Source organism: Dermacentor variabilis, chromosome 3 (genome assembly GCF_050947875.1).
Source record: "Dermacentor variabilis isolate Ectoservices chromosome 3, ASM5094787v1, whole genome shotgun sequence".
In the NCBI taxonomy this organism is placed as follows: domain Eukaryota; kingdom Metazoa; phylum Arthropoda; class Arachnida; order Ixodida; family Ixodidae; genus Dermacentor; species Dermacentor variabilis.
Genome location: NC_134570.1, coordinates 47,724,277 through 47,750,440, shown reverse-complemented (window position 1 = coordinate 47,750,440; position 26,164 = coordinate 47,724,277). Strand labels below are relative to the sequence as shown.

Genomic DNA, 26,164 nt, shown 5'->3' with positions numbered 1-26,164 from the left:
GCAGTCTCATGTATGCGTCCTCGGTCATGACGGCTGGCCTGTAGGTGATCGTTATATCTCTAAATGAAGATCTCATCCACACGCGAACACCTCCTGGTGACAGCTGTAGTTTTATAAGGGCAGGAACGGAAGTCGCTAATTGAGTCAGTAGAAGTTGAAGTCGGACAAGTTTGTCATTTCTATTAAGAGGATACTAAACAACAACTAAATCAACTCAGACAGGCAATGTCTTCCGGTGTCTTAAGGTTACGTCATGGCTAAACACTGTGGTTTAATTCATTTGGCGCAAATAAGGTTGGTTAGAAAATGAGGGTCCAACTTCTCCGGTCAGCAGATCGCACCGGAGCCTCAGCGTCAGGGCGACGGTAGTGTGACACCACCGGCATTCGAGTAGACACGAATATTCAACAACTTCGGATAGTGAGTTCTCGAATCGAATACAATGACCATTCGATGATTCGTATCCGAAATTTCGAATATTCGAATATCCCGAACACCTATCCTAGAAACTCCCTTCCTCAGACCGCGACTCACCCCTACGTGTTGCTTTCGCTGCAAAGCGCGAGTGCTTTGCGGTTCGGTAGCGGCGGAGTACAACGTGCATGCATGCGCTTCACAGTGCGGGGTGGCTTCTCCTTAATTCATTCAAAATTAATCTTTAAGGACGTCGTTTTTGCGTCTCGGTGATAGAGGTACCGTGCTTAGCGCATAATATAATTATTGTTGGTTAATTGCAGTCCACTCCCGTTTTTTTTTTTGCCTAATTACATATGTAGATGCGGGCGAATCTCTATCAGGCTGCGATTGCGGGGTATGTTTACATTGTATAGAAAAATAAAAGAAAGAAACTCAGTGCCCTTCCACTCTGTGAGGAAGGATGACCAGCAAAGCTGTGCATGTGGGCTAATGGCGAACTGCACCTCCGCCGCGGGTCGGCCCGGCATTGCACTATCTTCGGGATCAGCCCACGCGTGGTCAGTGCTTCGCGCTTGCTTCACCTTCACCGGGGGGTCGTCGTGGCATCGCACTACCTTCGAAATCGGCCCACGTGCGGGACGACCCGAACGCGAGAGCACTGACTGGCACGAGCACGTTCGCACAGTAGCGCCGAGGGACGCCAACGAGCCGAACGACGCCTAAGAGGAGACGACGCTGGAGCCAATCGTGATGATGATACTTTTATGTCTACACACGGACACAATCCTGGGGGAAGCTTTAGCTCGGGCCGAGCCCCGACGCGGCTTATTCGAATACATGTAAAATGCAAAAACGTTTTCCTGAGCTTGGCAAATCGAAGACGGCAGTGCTGACGTTCGATGGCCCCCATCGTGCCACGCTGCGTATATTACTACGGTGGCGAGACGCCGTGTATACCCTACCGAACCACTCGACAATACTGCAAGATATGCCAAAATCAAGGACATAGGACGGATGTCTGTGCAACCCCAACTATCGAGGCTTGTGCGAAATGTGGCCTCCGCGACCCACCAGCGGACCATGAGTGTGAGCCGAAGTGTGCCCTGTGTGGAGGAGCTCATCCTACAGCGGCACCAGAGTGCACCAAAAAACTGAAGCGCGTCCCGCAAAGGGGAAGACAGCGTATGAGACAACATAGCCACGTCATAGGCGGGACCCCCAAGAAGAGGTGGCTCAGTTCGGACCGAGAGAACTCGGACTCGCCGGAGAGGTCCCGCTCGCGTACCAGGTCAACCTCCCGAGGCCGATCCAACTCTCGGGGCAGAAAACAAGAGGAGAAGCAAAGCACCAACCAACAGAAGAAAAAGAAACAACCTCCAAAGAATGCAGGCGACAAAAACAAGGCGAGCTGTTCATCAATAGCCTCCCAACACACACCTCAAACAACTGCACAGATAACGCGCCTAGGACGAGAGCTAGAACTCATGAGAGTTCGCTTAGGCGACTTAGAGCGTGAGAATGCTACACTAAAGCAAATGCAGTGGCAGCAACAGAACACACAGGCTAAACCGGCACAGTCAGAGCAAGCTTCGGGGCAAGCTGTACCAGCACCCCAAAAGCGCCCTAGATTACAGTCTGTCGAAACACTCCAGACACAAATCCAAGCGTATTTCCAACAACTATCACCCTCAATAGCGGAACAGATCACCCAACAGGTGTCAGCCCAAATAACACAACAACTAACGCAACATATGGCTGAGCTTGAAGTGAAGTCCGACAAAACACTCCAGGCTCTGCAAATTGAAATTATGAAAACGGTGCGTAAGCAAATTACCGGAGCTAACATTAGAGCGTGAGCCGAGAAGCCATACGCCAGACCAGGGCTAGCAGCCATTACACAAGAAAGCAACCATGCCTTAACATAAACCAACTATAACAGAAAATTGCGAAATCTGGCAGGGGAACTGTCGTGGATACCGGCGGAAAGGGGACTTTTGACACAGCTGGTGAGCTCACAGAGTGAGCCACCAGCTGTCATAGCCCTTCAGGAAGTCGGATCCCCTCCAAACATTCAGGGATACGAGGTGTACACACACCCGGATTCGGAGAAAGCAATAGCGACTGTGGTAGCGAAATCGATTACCGCAATCAAACACGATCCTTTTACCGACACGGATATTAAGCATTTACTAATATAAATCATATATAAAGGCCTGAACAAAAGGAGTGCCCTTATACTAAACATTTAGTCCACCAAGCCGGAGAAAGACAAAGTTTGACAGCCTCCTGCAGGAAACTGCCCGCCTGGTAAAGGGAAGACCACTGGTGATAGTAGGTGACTTCAACGCCAAAGATCCTAATTAGGGATACCCGAAACAGGACACTAGGGGCAGAAACATTCTGGAACAAACGCAACAACTCGACATGACAATTATAACGGATCCTGCAGTGCCCACTAGACAGGGCAACAGTGTGAGCATGGACACCAGCCCTGACCTCACGATAGTGCAGAATTGTGAAGATGCGCAATGGATAAACACCCTAAATGGTTTAGGCAGCACCATTACATCATCAGCACCACAATTCGGACTGGGAAAATCAAACGACACATAGGAATAGCCAAAATTACTGACTGGGTGAAATACCGCCGGATGCAGAGCCAACAAAGCACCACAATCGATGATTTAAGTAAATGGTGTGAAAGAACACAAAAGGATAAAGTCACAAAAGAAATAGCCCGCACATGTGAGATACCTGAGATTGACCCTCACTTACTGCATCTCTGGGAGGCACGCAGAGGACTAACGAAAATATTGAAGCGACAGACACAGAACCGGAAGCTAAAAGTACGCATTGCAGAAATCACGCAACGCAACTAGCTACGTCCAATTGAGAACGCTTCTGACTCCCTTACTGACACACTGAATACCGCAAAAACTTGGCGCATACTAAGAGCAATTATGGAAGCAACCAAAACCAAGAAAGAGGGCTGTAAAGCGGTGGAACGGCTAATCCGTACGTACCCAGGGACGGAACAACAACTCAAAGAAGAATTATATAACAAGTGCTTCAGAACAGACCTATCTCCTCCACCCTGTGAGAGCAAATACGGGGGGGGGGGGGGGGGCGCCTCACGCTGAACTCGATGAACCCATGTCCTTGGAAGAAGTTAGAGCTGCCATAGCGAAAATGACCCGGAACACAGCGGCAGGCAAAGACCGGATAACTAACCCCATGATTAGAAACCTAAGCGATGAGGCTTTACAGGCATATACTACATTTTTAAATGAACATTGGCAACAGGGTACTATTCCAGGGCAGTGGAAGCACGTTCAAATAGTTTTAATTCCCAAGCCTGGCAAGAAATTAGCAATCAGTAATTAGCGACCAATCTCCCCGACTTCCTGTCTGGGGAAACTATTTGAAAGAATAGTCAACTCTAGATTACAAAACTACTTAGATGACAATGAAATCATTCCAGCCACTATGTCTGGATTCAGACCCAAGCTCTCAACTCAAGACATCCTTCTACAGTTGACGAAAGAAGTCCTGACAAATATGCGAAGATCAAGCGAACACGTTGTCATGGACATCGACAAAAAAAAGGAGCTTTCGATAACGTAAGCCACCAAGGAATACTCGATGGCCTGGCTGAAACAAATTGCGGAGAGCGGATATGCAACTATGTTCGCAGCTTTTCAAACCAACGAACCGCTGAGATTAAATTCCAACGAACCCGCCGTGGTTGCTCAGTGGCTATGGTGTTGGGCTGCTGAGCACGAGGTCGCGGGATCGAATCCCGGCCACGACGGCCGCATTTCGATGGGGGCGAAATGCGAAAACACCCGTGTGCTTAGATTTAGGTGCACGTTAAAGAACCCCAGGTGGTCAAAATTTCCGGAGTCCTCCACTACGGCGTGCCTCATAATCAGAAAGTGGTTTTGGCACGTAAAACCCCAAATATTATGATTAAATTCCAACGAGCTTCGCGTTAGTGCCGCCATGCGCGCATGCCGAGGAAGACGCGCCTTGTTCGCCTCCTGCTCCTCCCGCCGAGTGACGTCACAGTTGACGCGGGCGCGCTCACGCGTACACGTCACAAGGACAAACGCACACGTCGGTCGTCGCCTGCGTATGGCTAGCGCCCTTTCCCGACAGCCTCTTTCCTTCTCGGCTCACCGTGCGCGACCGCGTGGCTGTCGCCGCCGGCTGTTCGCGTTCGTGTCATTCAGCAGTTGTACGCAATACGGCTCCGCGAGGTGACGGCAGTGACGTTCTTGTTGTGACGCAGTTTAGGCACAGCGCAGACGTAGTACACACCGCAGCGTGGACGCATCAAACTTCGATGAAATCGAATCGTGAGGCTCGGCGTCCCTAAACTTGCGCACAGTTTGGTTGTACGAGGGACGCAGTGTGGTATCTCGGGAATTAAACCACCTGGGATTATTTAACGTGCATCCAAGTCTAAATATGCACGAATGCCTTTTTTTATTTCATTTTGTTTTTCATTCCGTGGCCATCAGAACGCGGACACCGTGGCCGCCCATCGAAATCGCGACTTCGTTCGTTCTCAACAGCAAACGGTCGGCATGGTGCAATCACGTGGATATATCTGGAGCAGCAGAAGCTTGATGTGGGCGAGTTGGTTGAGCATACTTAATGAAAAAAGAGAGTCGTGCTGACTTTAGAACAAGGAACTTGGAGCAATGTGTACGCGTTTTCACTGGACGTTGAAGACCTGTATTATGCGATTCCTCATGACGGAGTGCTCAGTGCCATTAGGAACAAAATCGAAGATTTTGGTGAAGTTAGGTTCAGTTGCGCAACCGGAGTGAATAGCGGCCAGTTTTTAGAACTGTTAAGCTTTTATCTTCATTCCACTGTCGTTAGTTTCAAAAACCAACACTATGTACAACGCAAGGGCATTTGCATTGGATCGTCGCTCGCTCCCATTCTTTCAGACATCTTTCTCAGCGCCTTTGACAAGTGTGTAAACATCAGTCTGAATCAGTCATGTGCTCCTTCTATAATGAGGTATGTCGATGACTACCTCGTGGTTCTTAACGAAGTTCCAGGGTCTAGGCTAGATGACACTGTAGAATCGATAATTAACACATTTAGAAATGCATCGGAGGCTCTAAACTTCACGTGCGAAAGGCCTTGTAATAACAGCATTCGCTTTCTGGACCTCAATCTCACTTTGATGAACACGCATGTCTGTTTCGAATACCAGCCGAGGTTGAACAAGCAGCTAATCTCATACGACACTGCGCACTCCAAGCTAGTAAAACGAGGAGTTGCAATGACTTGTCTAAAAGAAACGCTAAACAAATCTTGCAGCCACAAAATAGAAATCAGTTTCAATAACCAAGTTTCAAGGCTACGTCTAGCCGGTTTCCCTTCATTATTGATCTCTAGCGTTTGCGACAAGCTTCTTCAAAAGATCAAACAGGCAAGAGAAGGCACTAACACAAAAAAGCCATTTGATAGGAAGATATTACACGTGATTCCTTATTGGCACAGGGTATCCCACAACCTCAAGAAAGTGGCACAAAGGCACAGTATCAATCTTCTGTTGAGTGCACCATGTAAGCTGGCCAAGATATGCCCTATGATGACAAAAGCAAAACGCGAACCATGCTCTAAGAAACATGCAGCGCAGTACACTGCTTGCAAAAGTAATGTCGTATACGAGATACCCCTAAGTTGCCAACAGGTTTATATCGGTCAAACCGGACGGTGTTTTAATGAAAGGGCGCGTGAGCACAATTGGGCCGTAAATAACAATGCGGGGGGCCATCTGGCAGAACACTGTAAACGTCACAATTGCCGTCCGTATCTTCGCGACACCAGGTTTCTGGCATGGTCTAGAGATAGACTAGAACGGGAGTTATTGGAAGCCTTTTACATTGCAAAGGCCGAGGGCACGTGCATTAGTTGCCCTTCAGTGACGCTTACCGAAAAGGAGATAGCTTTTCTGAAGAGATAGGGAGGTCGTGATGTCACGATGGGCCGTCCTTGGTTGCATCTATTTAAGGTTCTGTTTCTTCAAAAAACATTTAGTTGGAAGTAGCGCCTTGTCTGTCGTACACGTTGTTCTTTCGTCCTTGTTTTCGTAGCGCTCTCTTTTTTCATTAAATATATCTGGAAGACGAACGGGGGCAAGCGGTACGCGTATGGTCGCGACATCTCGCGACGCTGCGTTCAACCAAAGCGGGCGAAAGTTGTCTCGCTTTTACCGAGTGTGTCTCGCTTATCTGATGGCGTAAAACGTGTGGGCAACGACATAATCGACACTGAAGTGACTCAATTATTTTTTTTCTGTTTACTTTTTTTTTTCGTACGTCCGAAAAGAAATAAATGTTCTTAGCGCTGTACGGTGGATCTGGGCACAGAAGCGTCGCTTCTGTGCCCAGACACGCGTATTCCGTCATTCCAATATGTTTGTGCTACAACACGCGAAAGAAAGTTAATGAAGAAAAAAAGACTAAATGCATGCTGACTACACCCTCTTGTTGTTCTTACTTTCTTTATTTATCCTTCTTTCTTTTCTTTCTTTCTCGCCTGTGTTATATGTACCAAGCTGACTGCCAAATTAACTAGTGCCAAAAGGCTTATGTCTTACGTTGTGAGCAAGGGGGACACTTCGGCATTGTTGGTACGATATAATGAAGGTAAAGGGCAAAAAAAAAAAAAATCACACGGATAGTACTGCGCAAAATAATTTGCACCCTTATTCCCATTTAAGGGTGCAACTTATTATGTAGTATGTCCTTCCACTGTCTGTGTGCTTCAATTTTTTTTTTACCCCGCTTTACCCTCAGTTAAAGCAGGGGCGCAGCGGCGGAACGAAACGTGCACTACAATAACGAACGCATACAAAGCTTTCCAGGTTTAACAGACCACGCGATGAAAAAAAAAAAGGGAAAAGAAAAACAACATTGAGACGATTTACCGCTAGAGCTAGCAAAATGCGCATAGGACATCATGGTACCCCGCCAGTAAGAACAGTACGACAGTGACGTCGCCGCCATAACCTTCGAAAGAAAATTGGCCAATTAAGAAGAACTCGTCACGCCGTAATGAGGCTAAACAGACCCCTCCCCTCCCCCGCTCGGACCCGTGACGAAGCGCGCCCTCTGGTGATTGGGGCGCCGCCCGCGTGTGTCTATATGCGCAGTGTCAGAGGGCGCGCAGAAAAAACAAACAAACAAACAAACAAACAGAAAACCGGGTCACCGCGTCTTCCTTTGTTGGGTACTTGACCGGTAAGTGGCCGCCCGGGGGTCGCCACCAATCAGGGAGCCCGACCAGGGTGACCTCTGTGGTGTGTGAGGACGCCGAACAACGGGCGGGAAATACTTGAAGGGATGAAACAAACGAGAACACGCACACAAAATTGCCCACAGACAAAAGTGTGGGTGGCTCGCAAGGTGGGGCAGTAGGGCAAGAAGAACAGGAGAGAAGCAAGCCCGTGGCTACAGGGGCGCCCTCTATAGCCGTACGGCGCAGTAAGTGGCCCCGAGCAGAACTCGGCGGCAACGCCGTTGATTGCCGCGAAAGGCTGACTTTGAAGAGCTGAGTGGCGATTATTATCGAATGGGCGGGATATTAAAGCCGTATACTGCACTATTTGCGCGAGGCTCCCGTCTAAATATATATACACAGCGAGAGAGAGAGAGAGAACGAACGAAAAGGCAGAGTGGTTAACTCAGACTCACAAAAACGCTCTAAAAGCTTAGACCGGCCTGTTCGTGTTGTTTTTCATTTTTTATGGCAATAAACATTATTATTATTATTATTATTATTATTATTATTATTATTATTATTATTATTATTATTATTATTATTATTATTATTAATGTTTATTGTCGCGGGATCGAATCCCGGCCACGGCGGCCGCATCTCGATGGGGGCGAAATGCGAAAACACCCGTGTGCTTAGATTTAGGTGCACGTTAAAGAACCCCAGGTGGTCAAAATTTCCGGAGTCCTCCACTACGGCGTGCCTCATAATCAGAAAGTGGTTTTGGCAAGTAAAACCCCAAATATTATTATTAATGTTTATTGTCATCAAAAATTAAAAACAACACGAACAGGCCTGTCTAAGCTTCAGCTGGCTTGTAGGACCGTGCCTATGAACATAATACACATGGCGAAGAAAAAATACATAAACTGATGAGACGTGTGTGTAGTGCTATGAAATCTAGCCTTAACTTACCACCCTTGTCATCACGCCGCAAAATGTTCCCTCTCTGCCTTTTTCATAAGCTACTCCGTTCCTCACTGTTACGCAAGAAACTTATTTCCCCGCCTCCGTATGTATCGCCCAGAGTAGATCACATTCATATGGTCGACATTCCATTCACTTTAGAATATCTGTGTAGAATATCTGTGTAGCGTTGATAGAACCTCGCTAATTAATGTAGCCCTTGCGCGTAAGCTTTTCCCCGAACCGACGTACCGAAAGCCGTATTTGTCTTCGTTTGGTCAAGACTTCTTTTGCCGTGCCCGTAGATTGTGTGCGTCGCCAGCAGCGAAAACATTTTTCCTCAACCTGGGGACGTATTCTCCAAGAGTCCACCTTGTTGCGTTTCGCCTGCGACACGTGGTTTTGCCGGCGCGACTGCGGCGGGGCGGCAGACATTTTGGCCCGATCGTCGTCGCCGCAACACTCATCGGCAGGTGTTTCCAGGCGCGACTGCGGCGATGCGACCGCAAAGGATCACCCTCGCATTCCAGTCATTGTGCCCGAAACAGGCGATGCCAAAGCAGGGATCATCCTCTCATTCCAGTCATTGTGCCCGAAACAGGCGATGCCAAAGCAGGGATCATCCTCTCATTACAGTCATTGTGCCCGACCGGCAGCGCTACAACAGGGTGCTACGAGATCGCGCTCGACAGGGTGCTACGAGATCGTGCTCGACATGGTGCTACGGCAGCGCTTCGACAGTGTGCGTCACCATTAGCCCATTGTACATTCACGTGCTCGTCTTTTGAGGGGTTCCTTCTTGCCCTCAACTGCGAGAGTATAAAAACAGCTGCCCCCGGACGCCAAGAAGAGGGCTCCGATTTCTTCTGTTGAGTGAAGTGCTCTCCCGTCTCTCTACTTCGGTCAACCTGACCGCCAACTCTTTGCGATGTTAAAATAAACCAGTTGTTTTGTTGTTACCAGTCGACTCATGCTTTGCCGGGACCTTCGGATGCTTCCAGTTGTACCCCAGGCCGCCAGGCCAACGCTACCCTTGGGGCTTGCGACCCAGGTACAACCACGGGCGTCAGCGCCGAGTTCCCAACAGATCGTACAAGCAGTCCGATCCAAACATCTGGTTGGCAGCGGTGAGATCGCCTCCGACTTCAAACAACTGTCTGCCAGCGGTGAGATCGCGACAACGGAGGCCAGCAGCAAAGAGATGCAGTTGACTGTATGCTGAGCAGCTCAACGACGATCCGGGAGCAGTGCAACGAGCCCTGTGTGACGACTGGTTGCCTGCAGCGGAACGACTGCGCTGGACTCTTGGCTGCGAGGTTTGGTGAGTGCGGGACTTTCTTCTTCTGAGCTTTGCCAGGCTTTTTGTTAGTGTCAGAAACAGAGCTGGTAATTGTGGTTGTCGTTGCTGCCGGGTTAGTTTGCGGCAAGACAATAGTAAGCAGTAGAGAAAGCAGCATTCAGAGCAGCCATGGATTTGAAGTCGTTGCGCAAACCGAAATTGTTGGAGCTTGCAAGAGAGTTGGGTCTGGATGTCTCAGACAAACTAAGAAAACCTGAACTGCTAAAGGCTATTCTGGAGTTAGAGGCTGAGGATGACGAGCTGTCGGAATGCCTTGAGACCATTGAAGAGAGGGAGACTGCAAAAAGACAGGAGCGCGAACTTAAAGAGCAAAAAGAAAAAGAAGAGCGTGAACGTAAAGAACAGAAAGAGCGTGAGCAACAAGAGCGTGACCGTCAACACGCTTTGGAAATGAAGCGTCTTGAGGTAGAGATGGAACGCGCTCGTAATGGAAGTCAGGCACACGGTGCAGGAGAACGCGTATTGTTCAAAATGACTGACCTGATGCGGCCGTTTAAGCTTGGAGAGGACATTGGTTTGTTCCTGGTTAACTTTGAGCGAACGTGCGAGAAGCAGGGGTTCTCTCGGGAAACGTGGCCACAGCGCTTGCTCACTTTGTTACCCGGCGAGGCGGCCGACGTAGTCGCTCGCTTGGATAGAGAGGAAGCAGAGGATTTCGACAAAGTAAAATCGAGTCTGCTAAAAAAGTACCGGCTGTCTGCGGAGGCGTTCCGTCGGAAGTTTCGGGAAGATGAGAAAGGCAGAAGTGAGTCATATACAGAGTTTGCGTATAGGCTTATGTCGAACATGCAGGAGTGGCTCAAAGAAGAGAAAGCGTTTGGTGACCACGATAAAGTTCTGCAGTGCTTCGCGCTAGAACAGTTTTATAGTCGGTTACCGGAGAACGTGCGATACTGGGTCTTGGATAGGCCAGACGTTTGTACGGTGGCTAAAGCCGCTGAGCTAGCCGAGGAGTTTGTGACGCGTCGGGCTCGCGGAGCTAAGGACGGTCAAAAGGGTGAATTTGGCTCGAAGTTTGAGAGGCCGAAGTTCACGCCCATGAGATTAAAGGGGGACACGCGTAGTGCGGATGCGAGCGAAAGCAGTCCGACCAAACGTAAAGAGACGGCGGCAGCCAAACGCAGAAAGCGGTTCGAGATGAGGCGAGCGCGCTTGTGTTATACGTGCCAGAAGCCGGGTCACTTTTCGGCGCAGTGTCCGGAAACAACACCAAAAGTTGTGTTTTTTTCAATAGGCAGCACTGACGAGAACATGAAGCTTCTCGAGCCTTACATGCGAGACCTCCTCGTGAACGGGAAAGAGTGCCGAGTGCTTCGCGATTCCGCAGCTACGATGGATGTAGTTCACCCGTCTTATGTAGAACCCCATATGTTCACGGGCGAGTGCGCATGGATCAAGCAAGCCGTGGAAGCTCATAGCGTGTGTCTGCCGGTAGCAAAAGTGCTTATTGAAGGACCTTTCGGAGCGCTTGAGACGGAGGCGGCAGTGTCATCTATGCTGCCACCCCAGTACCCGTACTTATTTTCAAACAGGTCCGATCACCTCCTGCGCGAGAAGGGGCTTTTGTTTGGTGAAGCTAGTGTTCAGGCCTTAACCAGAGCGAAGGTTCGGGAGCTCGCTGCAAAGGCGGTAGTTGCGGGGCCGACGTTATCAAACAACGAAAAAGGGTCAGAGGCGCAGCAAGCTGATATTCCGAGCACGCCCGAACTGAATAAACTTGAGTCTGTAACGTTAAAGGCGCCAGATACTGGAGAGGAAACGCCCGACACGGGAAAGTTAGAAGAGCTATCTACTGATTTGCTCATCGCGCCTACGTCAGACGGACTTGATAGGTTGCTAAAAGTCAGCCGGTCGGCTTTGATAGCCGAGCAAAAAAAGGATGGTAGCCTAGAAAACATACGCTGCAATGTCAAAGAAGGTATCGCCAGGAAAACTGCGCGTTTTGTGGAAAGAGGTGGAGTCCTGTACCGGAAGTATCTAGACCGCAGAGGAGTGGAGTTCGATCAGCTGGTCGTGCCTCAATGCTATCGTCAGGATCTGTTGCGCTTGTCGCATGGGGGTTCGTGGTCCGGACACCTAGGAGTTAAGAAAACTAAGGACCGTCTCTTGCAAGAGTACTATTGGCCAGGGTGTTTTCGGGACGCAGACCATTTCGTGAGGACATGTGACACTTGTCAGCGGGTGGGCAAACCAGGGGACAAATCAAGGGCGCCGTTGAAATTGGTACCTATCATTACGGAGCCTTTTAGACGGCTCGTTATTGATACTGTGGGACCTCTGCCGGTAACAGCCACGGGGTACAGACACATTTTGACTGTGATCTGCCCAGCGACAAAGTTCCCTGAAGCAGTGCCGCTTAAAGAACTCAGCTCAGTTGAGATAGTTAATGCACTACTGTCCATATTTGCGCGAGTTGGTTTTCCTGCAGAAATTCAATCAGATCAGGGCACAGTGTTTACTAGCGCTTTGACGACAACTTTTCTCGAAAGGTGTGGGGTAAAGCTGCTACACAGCTCAGTGTACCACCCACAGTCGAATTCCGTTGAGAAGCTCCACTCCGTCATGAAGCGCGTGTTGAGAGCGTTGTGTTTTGAACATCGAACTGACTGGGAGCTGTGTCTGCCTGGGGTGATGTTTGCTTTAAGAACCGCGCCGCATGCAGCTACGGGGTTTTCGCCAGCTGAACTGGTGTACGGTCGCTCGCTTCGGTCTCCGCTTCGCATGCTTCGAGAATCATGGGAAGGTAGGGGCGACGACCCAGTCGTGGTGGAGTACGTGCTTAAGCTCCTCGAACGCTTAAGAAGGGCACAGGAGTTGTCAGGTGAAGCAATGACAAAGGCCCAGCAGAGGGCCAAGGTTTATTATGATCGGACAGCCAGGGCCCGTCGTTTTGAGGTTGGCGATGAGGTCAGGATATTGCGCACATCGCTAAACAACAAACTAGACGTGCAGTGGGAGGGCCCAGCACGAATTGTTCAGAAACTGTCGGACGTTAACTACGTGGTAAGTCTGCCAGGAAAGCGGAAAGCACAGCAAGTTTACCACTGTAATCTGCTCAAACCTTATAGACAAAGGGAAGCAGTGGTGTGCATGATGGTAAACGTTCCTGAAGAGCTTCCGGTCGAGCTTCCGGGACTAGGCTCAGTGACGAACAGGGAAGACACCGGTCAAGTCATTAGTGACCTTATCAGTAAAGCGCCGCTGTCGCCGGAGCAGAAAACCGAACTACACCAGCTATTACAAGAGTTTCAAGGTCTGTTCTCTGAGAGGCCTGGTAGGACTTCTGTACTTACTCATGATATAGAACTTACCTCCACAGAGCCAGTACGATCCAAGGCGTATCGGGTGTCACCCCGCCAGAGCGATATTATGGAGGCTGAGGTAAAGAAAATGCTACAGCTCGGTGTTATTGAGGCAGGTGAGAGTGATTATACCTCCCCTTTGATTTTAGTTGAGGTACCGGGCAAGGAACCTCGTCCTTGCGTCGACTACCGCAGGCTTAATTCCATCACTAAGGATCAAATTTATCCGATCCCTAACATCGAGGAGCGCCTTGAGAAAGTTAGTAGCGCTCAGTTTATTTCCACCCTAGATCTTGTCAGGGGTTATTGGCAGGTTCCACTTACAGAAGAGGCTAGTAGGTATGCGGCGTTCATTTCACCAATGGGAACATTCCGTCCTAAAGTGTTGAGTTTTGGTTTGAAGAACGCGCCATACTGTTTTTCAAGCCTCATGGATAAAGTGTTGCGGGGACAGCAAGAATTCGCTTTACCGTATCTAGACGACGTAGCGATATTCTCCGCATCCTGGTCTGAGCATATGACACACTTGCGGGCAGTGCTAACCCGCCTGCGCGAAGCGGGCTTGACAGTCAAGGCTCCTAAGTGCCAGTTAGCACAGGCCGAGGTTGTCTACCTCGGTCACGTGATTGGTCAGGGTCGTCGCCGCCCCTCTGAAATAAAAGTGGCCGCTGTGCGAGACTTTCCGCAACCGCGCACAAAGACCGATATTCGGTCGTTCTTAGGTGTCGCCGGCTACTATCAGAGGTACATCCCTAGGTACTCTGATATCGCGGCTCCCCTGACGGATGCTCTAAGAAAGACAGAGCCTCAAACAGTCGTCTGGGACGAGACAAAGGACAGAGCTTTTAGCGCCCTAAAGAGTGCCCTAACAAACCAGCCTGTGCTACGATCGCCAGACTATACAAAAGGGTTCATTGTTCAGTGCGATGCTAGTGAGCGAGGCATGGGCGTTGTACTGTGCCAACGGGAAAAGGGAGAAGTAGAACACCCCGTCCTGTATGCTAGTCGTAAGCTGACCAGTCGTGAGCAGGCGTATAGCGCCACCGAGAAAGAGTGTGCGTGTCTCGTGTGGGCCGTTCAGAAATTGTCATGCTATCTAGCCGGCTCGAGGTTTATCATTGAGACGGATCACTGCCCTCTCCAATGGCTGCAGACCATCTCTCCCAAAAATGGCCGCCTCCTGCGCTGGAGCCTCGCTTTACAACAATATTCCTTTGAGGTGCGTTACAAAAAGGGGAGTCTCAACGGTAACGCCGATGGCTTAAGTCGAAGCCCCTAACGTAGGAATCAGCCTCAAAATTGTTTGTTACTGATGTTTTTCTTCCTGAGGCAGGATTTTTTTTTTTACATATTGCTTTTGTTTAGTGTTTCAAAGTGATGATATGCTTTCTAGTGCAATTTTTCAATTTGTGGACGCGTTCTGAGTGATGCTAGACTACTGTAAGGAACTAGGCAGTGGTATAAAAAGGGGAAAGAGCCTGGCAGGGCTTAGTGAGGGTTGTGCCGTGCTTGCTGACTGAGCGGTTGAGTTTCAGCGTAGTTCTAACGCTTGCCGGGAACGAGAACAAAAAAGGTGAACTCTCCCGAAGTCACTTTGCAGTGTCCCGTGCGAACCTGAACAAGAGAACGAGGCCTTCTCTGTGCGCTGCGCTCAAGAAACGTCGAGGGACGCTCGACTTCGGTTATGAGCATCATCGAGCGACATCCCTCCGGACAGCGGATGCAGTCCCCTGTCCATCGGGATCTCCTTCCCCCGGCGGGGCGGTCTGTTGCGTTTCGCCTGCGACACGTGGTTTTGCCGGCGCGACTGCGGCGGGGCGGCAGACATTTTGGCCCGATCGTCGTCGCCGCAACACTCATCGGCAGGTGTTTCCAGGCGCGACTGCGGCGATGCGACCGCAAAGGATCACCCTCGCATTCCAGTCATTGTGCCCGAAACAGGCGATGCCAAAGCAGGGATCATCCTCTCATTCCAGTCATTGTGCCCGAAACAGGCGATGCCAAAGCAGGGATCATCCTCTCATTACAGTCATTGTGCCCGACCGGCAGCGCTACAACAGGGTGCTACGAGATCGTGCTCGACAGGGTGCTACGAGATCGTGCTCGACATGGTGCTACGGCAGCGCTTCGACAGTGTGCGTCACCATTAGCCCATTGTACATTCACGTGCTCGTCTTTTGAGGGGTTCCTTCTTGCCCTCAACTGCGAGAGTATAAAAACAGCTGCCCCCGGACGCCAAGAAGAGGGCTCCGATTTCTTCTGTTGAGTGAAGTGCTCTCCCGTCTCTCTACTTCGGTCAACCTGACCGCCAACTCTTTGCGATGTTAAAATAAACCAGTTGTTTTGTTGTTACCAGTCGACTCATGCTTTGCCGGGACCTTCGGATGCTTCCAGTTGTACCCCAGGCCGCCAGGCCAACGCTACCCTTGGGGCTTGCGACCCAGGTACAACCACGGGCGTCAGCGCCGAGTTCCCAACAGATCGTACAAGCAGTCCGATCCAAACAACCTGTAGTGGACTTGTCCATTTCGTCGGCTGTTGAAATTATGATTGGCTGGACTGGGCTGCGCGTCCGCAGCAGCGAGGCGCCACAGCCGATCAGAACTTTAGCAGCGGACGAAATGGACATGTCCCTTATAGGTGGACTCTTACCTCCCGTGCATGCTTACGCCTTGCCAGCAAAGAAACATGGCTTCATAAACAAAGGGGTATATGTGTCCTGTATTGCAAGTTGTAGACTTTGCAGCCTACCCGAGACAACAGACCACTGTTTTATTCTTTGTCGTAATGTATCTTGTTTTGGGGGCATTTCACAAAGAACTGTGAAGAAAAGAAACTTCTCCTCGCGTCTTACGGTGTCCGATACCTCGTGTTCGTAAAGACAATCAGTAATGCACCTTATGATTTGTTAATGTTACAAGGACTTTATTCATTATGGAGAATCCGCATCATCGACGAGGCACACCGAGCCACCTCGCTCGACAAGGCCTGTCTTTCGAGAATAGGCTGCTCGAGGGCGTAATGTGGTTGAAATTTTCCATCCCCTTCCCGAGTATAGCTTTCGCAACTGGACGGTTGTCTTTGTTTGCCCGATTTTCGAACTTTCACTGGACTGTGTAGCATGTTTGCGTTTGATTTTCAATGAATCCGGAACCCTTCATTACAATGTCTCTCATAGCCCCAGCGTTGCCTTACGGCGTTAAACACCACGAATCGATCAATCAAGTCAGTCGGTCGGTCGGTCGGTCGGTCGGTCGGTCGGTCGGTCTCACTCAGTCAGTCAACTGACATCATGCAGTCTTGCAGAGTTTGTGGATGTGGTCTTCAATGCAGGCAAAACGAAACGGGTGATACAATTGCTGCAATACACTCAAATGCCAGAATGCGAGCATAATAATACAGTTATGACGTGCGCAGCACACACTGACTAATCATCATTATTAAAGTCTGACTGAACATACGCTGCCTGGTACTCTTTGGGGACGGTCCGCGGTCTCGTAATATAGTAAACAATGTTTTTACGGTACCTTCTACATGGTCATTTTGTTGCCCCATACCATTCCCCTGCCTCTCTCTCTTTTCCTCCTGCCCTCCCCTCTCTCCAGATCAAATTATGCAGCCAGACCGTCTTCGGGTTAACATCCCTGCTTTCCCGCTTTTATTATGTTCTTTCTTTTATTTCTCCAGGAGCTCAATACAGAGATCGTGCGACTAAGCTGCATTACGAGACCATCAGTCAGTCGTCTACAATATGTAGCGCAACACGAAGCCTGATCATTCCTGTTGTACTACCTTCTTACGTGCATCTAAGTACACCGTTCGATCGCATTACCGCGCGAAATCATTGCACCGCTGCCGAAGTGCACACCGAAACGACCAATCGAAAAGACTCCATTAGTATGCTTCCACATGCCTTCTCTCGCGTGGTGCAACCCAGCACCGTCAGACTGTGTGGTGGCAGACCCGTTTCATTTGGCGAACATCGAGGCGCCGCCACAATTACGTGCCGAAAGCGCGCGTAACATTCTACAACCGGCGACACACTTCCTATAGGATCGCGCAGTCTTCTCACCGGGGTACCTCTGCCACTCCCCGGCACCACGACTCGAAAATCGCGCGCCCGCGCCGCCGACCTCGCGTCACGATCGCAAAAATAACAATAATAATGATAAACAAAGCCGCGCAGGCATGCGTGCGCGCGCACGCATGGACAATGAACGATTATCGCCGCACCGCGCTCGCCCATAAATCGGCGCGAGGCGATCGCCGGGAGCGCGTAGCAGGAAACGAACGCAGAGAGAGAGAGAGAGAGAGAGAGAGAGAGAAAGGGAAGGCAGGGATGTTAACTAAGGCACCTTAATGCTAACCAGTTAAGAGTCCGGTTGGTTACACTCTGCGCTGGGGAAGGGAGGAGGGGAATAGAAGGAAGAGAGAGAAAGGGCAGAAAACTGTGCGGACAGTTTCAACCTTGCAAAGGAGAAGGATGCTATCTTCTTGCTCGCTTCTTCTTCTTCGTCTGCTTCTTCCATCTTTTTTTTTTCGCTCACAATCTTAATCGCATCTCCCCCTGGCGGGCGCCGACCGTCCCAGCCGCCGCCGCGGTCGGGCGATCGCTAAAGCTCACGCCGGCGAGCCCCGACCTATTGTTGCGCTGCGCGACTAGGAGGGGGGGGGGGAGGGGTGAAAAAATAAAAGGAAGGAAAATGAAAGCCGATTATTAATCCGTCCGAACGACGGCCTTGCCGGCGGTGTAGAACGCGCTCTCGATGCATGGGAAGGTCTCGCCGCGGAGCAGGAACAAAACCTTGCGCTGGTATGAGCACGCGCGCGCGCGGGCGATCGGGCGGAGCGGCCGCTTGCTTTTTCTTGTGCGCCTCGCCAGTTCGGTGGGCCGAGCAGCGTGGGCCTACGATATCTTTTTTTTTCTTTGTCTTTTTTTTTTTATTTCTTTTGTGCCGCTCTCTAATCCCTATACCCTAGCGTTGCGCGCACGGCATCTCGTCCATCCTTTTTTTTTTTTTCCCTCTCCCTTTCAGCGCACTCAACAGGCGGTCCGGAGACGTCCTTGCCGGTTGACGGACTGCCGCTTTTAGCTGTGGCTTCGTACGGCTCGACTTTCTCGGTGTAAAGGAGCGGCCATGGCCGAATCCTTTATAAGGCGTGCGCGGAGACGTCAGAGAAGCAGGATAAAAAGCGCGTCGCGTCAAGCGCCGCTGTCAGCCGACGAATCTCGTCGCGGCCTCGTCGGAGCGTGCGAAGGGTCCTGCTTGGTCACGTAGTGACGGACGCCAATTTCCTGAACTTCGGTGGCGTTTCACGAGACGACAGAGGCTGGGGGCCGAAAGGGGAGGGGGGGGCAGCTTCCGCCCTTTCCCCGCTTCGAATAGTTGTTTGATAAATCCGTAAAATTATCTAATAAATCAGACGGATCTACCGACGAACTCTACCGCAACTTAAACTACTTGAATAGCTTGCTGATCGATCCATTTGTCTCCTTCTTCAGAGTTTCCGCCTTGGTTATAACCTCCCTGCCGTTCATTTATAATTTTCTCTCTTCTCTCTCTCTCTCTCTGTAATGACAACGACGACGATGGTGATGAGAACATCACCTTTAATATGGGGTTCTGACGCATGCACCAAGCTCGTTTTTTTTTTTTTTAAGTTTTCAGCAGTGTCTGAATTCTTAAATATTTTTAAGCGCCGTTTCAGTGCGCTCTGGCGAAGGCCGGATGGGAAACCAGGTTGCATCTTTCTAATAGAGGTGTGCGAATAGTGATTTTTTTTTTTAGACTGAATCGAATACGAATCGAATAGTGCCAGAAGTAAATCGAATATCGAATCGAACACTTTACGCGAATAATGAATAGCTGTCATTAGAACTAATATAAAATGATGCTCACATCCCAGTATTCTTAAAGCTAGCAAGTTTCTGTGATTACGCAGTGCGTTATGAGGCACTGTTTAGTAAAAGCACAAATGGAGCATTACGAGCAAATAATTATTTTCTTCAGGTACACAGGGCTCTTCAGAGAGTGCGAAGGATAGCTCTCCCTACGGCTACCCAAGCCCGTAGCCTGCTCCGCTACGCAAGTTCTCATGTTTTATATCTATAGCATGGCCGTGGGGATGAAAATTCACCGTACATTTGCGTCAATTTTATGTTTATTTGGGCGCAGTTGACGTTTTGAAATATTCCAAACATATTCTAAAGACATTCGCATTCGCGAATTCGATTATACGACTGTTCGATTCGAAGACTGAATCGAAATCGAATAGGACACTTTTCGATTCTTTATTCGAAAGTTTCGAATATTCGCACACCCCTACTTTCTAACGTGAGGTGTTCCGGAGTCAGGACAGTGCAACCTTGCTCGCCTACATTTGTGTGCAGAGTGTCGACGAAGAATAAGACGCGGTCACTACGGCGTGATGCGATTCGGAGAGCATTCGTAACTGCCGTACATCGCGGGACTTAGGGGTTCGAATCGCCGCGCAAACATATGGCTCATGCGGGGTGATAGCAGTTTGTAAAGAATACCTAAGCCACGACATATTCACCACCGTCGACGGCCCATAGAAACAGCAATAATAACGACCATCTGATCAGCCGGATTTTTATTCGCGCCTCATTTCTGATAAGCACTAAACAGCGCACGTTTTGAAGGATGCATGTTGTATAGCACACGTCGGTCACTCTTCCTTCAGTCGCGGTTCTGCTTCTTCGGGAAACAAATTTCTGGGAACAGGATTCTGGAAACGAATCGACGGTCAGTCATAAGTCTTCATTGCTGCGCACGCACTTGCGATTATGTGGTTGCGGTATAATATCGCGCGGCGGTCGTGTAAGCACGTCCGAAACGTGTGGTGCGGAAGTATACAAACATCGATACAGACGGAACACACATGGGCCTTCGAGAGGGCAACGGCTCTTCCTTCTTTCCCATCCGCGTCCTCAACGGCGGACGCACCTCTCGCGGATGTATACACCTGCACCAACCGCTAAATGGTCACGCGCCCCGCGTGTGCAGTTACGAAATCATTGCGAGCGAGAACCCGGGGCGGAAGTCAGTGGGAAGCGGGTCGGGCGTCGGAAGCTGGCAGCCGCGGCCGTACGTCCTTGCAACGCACACGCGCCTTCCGCCGTCGCCAGAGCAGACTCGCACGTACTCCAGTCGGTGTGCCAGCACGCAGAGAGAGAGAGAGAGAGAGAGAGAGAGAGAGAGAGAAAGGGGGCTTCAGTTTCCGCCACCACCGCAGGAAGGGCGCACGGATTCAAGGGAAGCCCGAGGCGACGCGATACGGTTGCCTTGGGGGCCTGCGGAGAAGACGACGTTGCCAGGGTATCTTTAATTAGCAGCCGATAGCGCTCGGAAGCCGTTATAACGTTAGTGGGACGCGCGCGAATCGTGCGAGCGAGGAGGCCGCGAAGGCGGAGAGGCCGTATACCGTATTCGCTCGAACGCAACTCTTCTGTGAGCGACACGTGGGTGTGCGCATGTGGTGTGCGCATGTGGAGATGGAGATGTGGGATGTACGTTATTTAAATGGCAGTGGTGACGCCAACCTGAGTCATAAGACTCGTAACTATCTTTGGAAAGGCCGGAAGAGATACAGAAGAAAGACCACTTTGACGGCGCTCTTTGGCCATATCTAGCCCTTGTTAAAAAAAAAAAAAAAAAGAAAGGCGCTACAAATCTTCATCATATATAGAACAAAGAGAGAAGGCGTATATTTCTCAACAGAAACGCGTCTTGTTGCCTGCGCTATATGGAGGAAGGGAAAATGGTAATAGAAAGATAAATGGAGGACGCGGCGAAATTGTGCACACGCGTGGGCAGCACCACGCAGTCAAAGGCGTTCGCGCAGGCCTGCAGTCAAAAATAACAAATGCCCTGTGGGCCGATTGTCGGTAGAGACAGTGTTCCAGCATGAGCCCGAAGAGTGAAGGATCGTCAATATAGTCGCGCCAATGGTTTGTACCTTCTTTGTATAGTCAAACCGAAGACAGTCACACAAGGTTGTTGCGCTCTTCTTCGCAGCCGCAGACACCGCATGCAGCACTGTTAGCCATTTCAATTAGTGTTTGAATAAGCTCCCGTAATGGCGCGGACGGTTATATTCGGGTGAATACGGTAGATATTGAAGTCATGTTTATTTCATCCGCTGTTCCTTCACTGCGGATGATCGGGTGAAGGAGACGAATTATACAACAGCAACGAGGCGTAACAGCGTTTGGCCGGTAATCTTTAATCGTCAGCGTCCTTTCGCGCTATACATGCATATTTATACGGCCACAATTATAGCATCCCGAAAGCTGTCTGTATATCCGGCGGCGAAAGGACAGCGACGACTGCGTCCGCACTGTATACTGTAGCCTTTCGGGCAGCGAAGCTATAAAGTGATTCAAGGACGACGCAGATTGAGCGAAGTGATGGCGAAACAGGAAGCGCAGGTAGGAGGCAAAGAAAGGAGAGGGTGAAAGAAAGAAATAGGCGCAAGACAAAACTTGGCACTGCACAGAGGATAGAAAAAAAAAAAAAGCGCCGGGAACGAGATTGTGTATATGAAGAAATGAAATGGGCGGAGGGCAGTTTGGTTAACCGCCGACGCGGCACAAAGAAACTGCCGAACCTGCTTCATAACTGAGACATCAAACAAAGGAAAGTGGTATTGAAAAAAAAAAAAAAGAGGAAGCGAAATTAGACAACGGCGACAACTGGGAAACTGAATCACGTGCTGGCATTGCGGCAGTGGAGATATCTGTTAAGGCGAAAGGCTACTACTTATTTATCGATGCTAGCTTACAGTGCGACCATGTATAGATTATTTTGGCTGTGGACGTGTTAGTGTTGCCTGTGCATCTTTTCTGTTCTTGTTGCGGGAGAGGGAGCGGTGCATCGTCTTCATCTTTCTATACCTGTAGTATATGGCATGCCAGTCTCATGGCCCCAAACGAAATTCTCCGTTTCAAAATTTAAGGACATCTATCCAACTCCTCCCTTTTCCTTCGGATGTCGTATAGTTTCGGTTTCTGAACCATTAATTTAACTTGGTCGTAACATATAGACAGCAGCATCAGTGCCAAGCAATCTTGGATATATGCAATAGACGCGGATTGAGTGTTATAGCCAACCGTAGGCTTATAGAGGTATGCATGCGGTGTCTTTTATGAATGAATTGATTATACATAGGCGGCGGCGCCTGGTAGGAACGTCTCAGCCAAACTCTCGCCGCAGCGACCATCCTCGTCTCTTAAAGACCACTAGTTTGAGCTGCATTAGTAAAAGACCTTTGTACATTGCGAAAAGAAAGCCACTCTTACATGAGAAGAGGCATAAATAATGATAAGGAAAAAAAAACGCAATAACGAAAGACAAATGGCGACGCCGCATTGAAGTTCTCGCAACTGTTCGACGTGACGTCATGGATTTTGACGGGCGTCTGCACGAGCTTGCTTATTTCTGTCATCGTTAAAGACGGACTAAATCGCATTCTAAAAGAGCCAAAGGCTAAACTTGGCAGCTTTCAAGAACATGTACCATAGGCCACAACGACCCCTAATATGCGTAAGAAAACGTCACACTGACGTACCGGCGCTGGGGGTTTCGGCGGGAAATTCGAGAAAGGGGACTTTGACCCTCATTTCCTCTTCTAGTAACTGACCTATTTTACCGCGAAGTTGACGAACATAGACTTTTTGGCACAATACTTTATTAGTACAAACTGACTTAGTGTAGCTATTTGGTTTCCCTTTGAAAACGCACTGGAACATTTATGGCGATATCCTCGTCACAGTGTCAACCCGTGGAATGAAACAGCAAGTATATGGCTCGCAATGTTGAATCGATGTAGGCTTTTGCAGGGCCAACCGCTTACATCGGTTGCTAATCTTCGTGCAAGTGATCGTTCTTGTCGCGACACTTTGGGAAGGCTTCTTCACACTATTTTGCGGGATTAGGGGGCAGCGGCAGTTTGATAGTCTTCGCAAAATTTTCGTTAGCGAAAGCAAATATACGTCGGCACGAAAACGCTCCGGAACCTTAAAACGCTGTAGCTTGACTACAGGCCGCGTCAACATTTTTTTTCAAGTCCGACCGCTGCCATTAATGCCAGACTGTTTAAAAATGTGCGCTTGACCGAAGTACGTATGGCCCAAGGCACTTAAATAGAAATCTGATGTTGTACGCGTCGAAAAAGAAAGCAAAGACACACCTGAAGACAAATCGTTATCACCGATGAGTACGGTTTGGCGGTCGCGTTCCTAATAATACCACTGCCACATGGGAAGTTGGGATCCTAAATGTGTAATCAGAATCTACAAATTTGAGTGAAATATATATAGCTGCATCGAACTCAAGAGTACTTAAAGACGTCGCGCGACAGTTCCCAATCTGCAACGAGTTCGATGTTCAGTGAGTGAAGCGTTCTTGAGACTGTCCGTGAGACAGTGGTGTGACTTATCGACAAATGTGACGAACACTTAGTGATTCTACCTATCAAATCTTATCCTACCCGTCCTACGTATTCGGAATGCTTGTACGTGATTTCTTTCAGTTTTCAAGTAGAAGTATTTGTTCATCTTTATTTATGGTTTTGTATGGAGAGTACGTTTGTACAAAAAAAAAACGAAGAACAATAAAATGTTGTTTCTTATGAGTCAAAACTGGGAACTAAAACTCGTTCCAGCGCATCAAAAACGCTACCGTATAGCTGTGCGTTAACTTTCTTCTGCTTAAATCAGAATATTGACGTGCATGAAGGACTCGGCATAACATATATGATACGTTGGGCATTACAGCATTTAACATGAAATTGGTTCCGCACTGGGAACTATCGTAGAAAACTGGGCTGTACACCCAAGCAACAACTCGCGTTGTCACAGAGAACATCAAGAAGGCTCAAGCCTATCACGCAACGATATCGACGACTTCCTGGCAGCTAAGAAGTGACCCCGTCACTATAGGCTGTCCAACTCACCTTTCCGACGTTCCTTGCTCCGCGTGTTGGCAAATATCGTTGACGCAAGTATACTCCGCTTGTCGTGCCACACGGTCCAGCAAACAGGTCACCTTTTGCCTTTCGCACTTTCGTTTGCAACGACGTTAGGTCCCGCACGAAAACACACACACACAAAAGAAATCACGCCACTGCGCGACGCGCAGCCCGTCTGCTTGTCTTCTGGAGACTTGTGTCGTCTGCTCGCGCGCTCGGCTACTGCTATACGGATGGAAGTAGCACATCCGTCGTCGCAGGGCGCGATTCTCGCGCCGCGAGACAGGACATGGCGTCGACGACGACGGCAGCAGCGAAGTTTCGAAGGAAGGCTTCAAAAGCGAGACAGTAAAAGTCTCGCAGAAAGGGAGGAAATGGAACAACCTTTACACTAAAGCGCTCAGCGGTGCGTGCGAGCGCATGTATAGTCGAGCGTGCACTTATGCGGAACGCGTTCGTCGATCGGTCTTGCGGACTTGACAACTAGGCGCGCAAGGGTACTATGACTCTTTGACAACCTGCGTCTGAGTGCGTAGATATATATAGATATATATGCGCACACGGAGTTGGCGTATATATATGAACAATATGTCATTTAACACGCCACAATGTAAGCATGGAGCTTAGCTATAGCTTAAGAAAGCAGAACATCGTATGCCTTAAGAAAGACTGTAGATTCTATTTACAGAGCACAAGTTTACTACAAAAAAAAAAAGAAAAGTGACCAAAAACGTGGCCAAGGAACGTGACAGTTAGGTGATGGAGAGAGACAGAACGAAGGAAATGCAAGGAGGTTAACCAATTACGTGAACTCCACATTCACAGAAAGCTACTAAGCCATGCGAGCAGTCAGTAAGACTGTGTATATATATATATACAAGAGGAATAACGCCAGATGATGGATGAATTCCTCTGGTAACTAACGCAACGTTGAGGGCAATCATTACGCAGGACCAGGCTGAAAAAAAAATGTTCGCACCGAGACTTAACTTGTACTAGCTCATACGATAATTCCGCCAGGGCTCTGACGCCATCGATGCCGCCATATTATCGTACAGCCAGCCCGGTGGATGGCCTATAGCTTAGTGGCGAAAAGCTTAAATTCACTTAGCTCCAGCAGCTCAGCGAAAGCTATACGAATAGGACAACGTGGCATTACGTCAGGTCACGCGAATAGTCTCGTACTATGACATTATAAAGGAATCGAGCAGGCACCGATAACAGGGAAGCAGGGAGGAATGGAAGAGTTCTCGAAATAACAAATTGCTGAGCAAGTGCGTAAGATTGGTAAGAAAGCTTCTGGTCAGTGGCTATAATTTCTCGATTTGTAAGCGTTACTATTAATTTGATGCTTCCGTTCGTATTCACGACAAAAGAACGTAAGTGAAAGAAAAGAAAACGCGTCGCTGGTGGGTATCCGGACCCAGGCCTCTCTGCACGACGCGTGTGACTTTCTATGGCATCGGGCTTGGGTTAAAACATACAGCATAGCGCGAACATCTTTTGCAGTTTGTCAGATGTACGATCCAATGGCTGTAAGTGTTCCTTTTTCTTTCCTTTTCTGTTGCCTGTGCCCACCCGCTGTTACTTCATTATCGCTAAGGCAGCGCTCCGTTTCTTCACGGCTAATTCAAGCAAACGAAAGAGACCATAGCTCAAACGGATAGAAAAAAGAAGATACGAAAAAAGAAAATCATTACAAACGGCCTGATCTGAGGATAAGAACTGAGGTTAAACTAACCACAGGAACTGGTTCACCCGTTGGCCGCAACCACACACACGCGAAAGCGTGCGACGCGAATAAGATAAACAGATAGGAAGATGGTGATGGCAGAAAGAAGAAGAACGTTGAGTAAAACGTTGAAGCAGCAAGAGGAAAGCG

The 26,164-nt window shown here is 49.3% G+C and overlaps 1 protein-coding gene across 1 annotated transcript in view; it reads right to left on the bottom strand.

The window, feature by feature from the left end:
* The window catches only part of Myo61F (unconventional myosin 61F), a 189,632-nt gene extending 165,040 nt beyond the window's left edge, over positions 1-24,592 (bottom strand). Inside the window, exon 1 of the mRNA XM_075684971.1 lies at positions 24,268-24,592. The gene's annotated coding sequence lies outside the window, so the exon portion shown is untranslated. The remainder of the gene's footprint in view (positions 1-24,267) is intronic.
* Between the last annotated feature and the right edge of the window lie 1,572 nt (positions 24,593-26,164).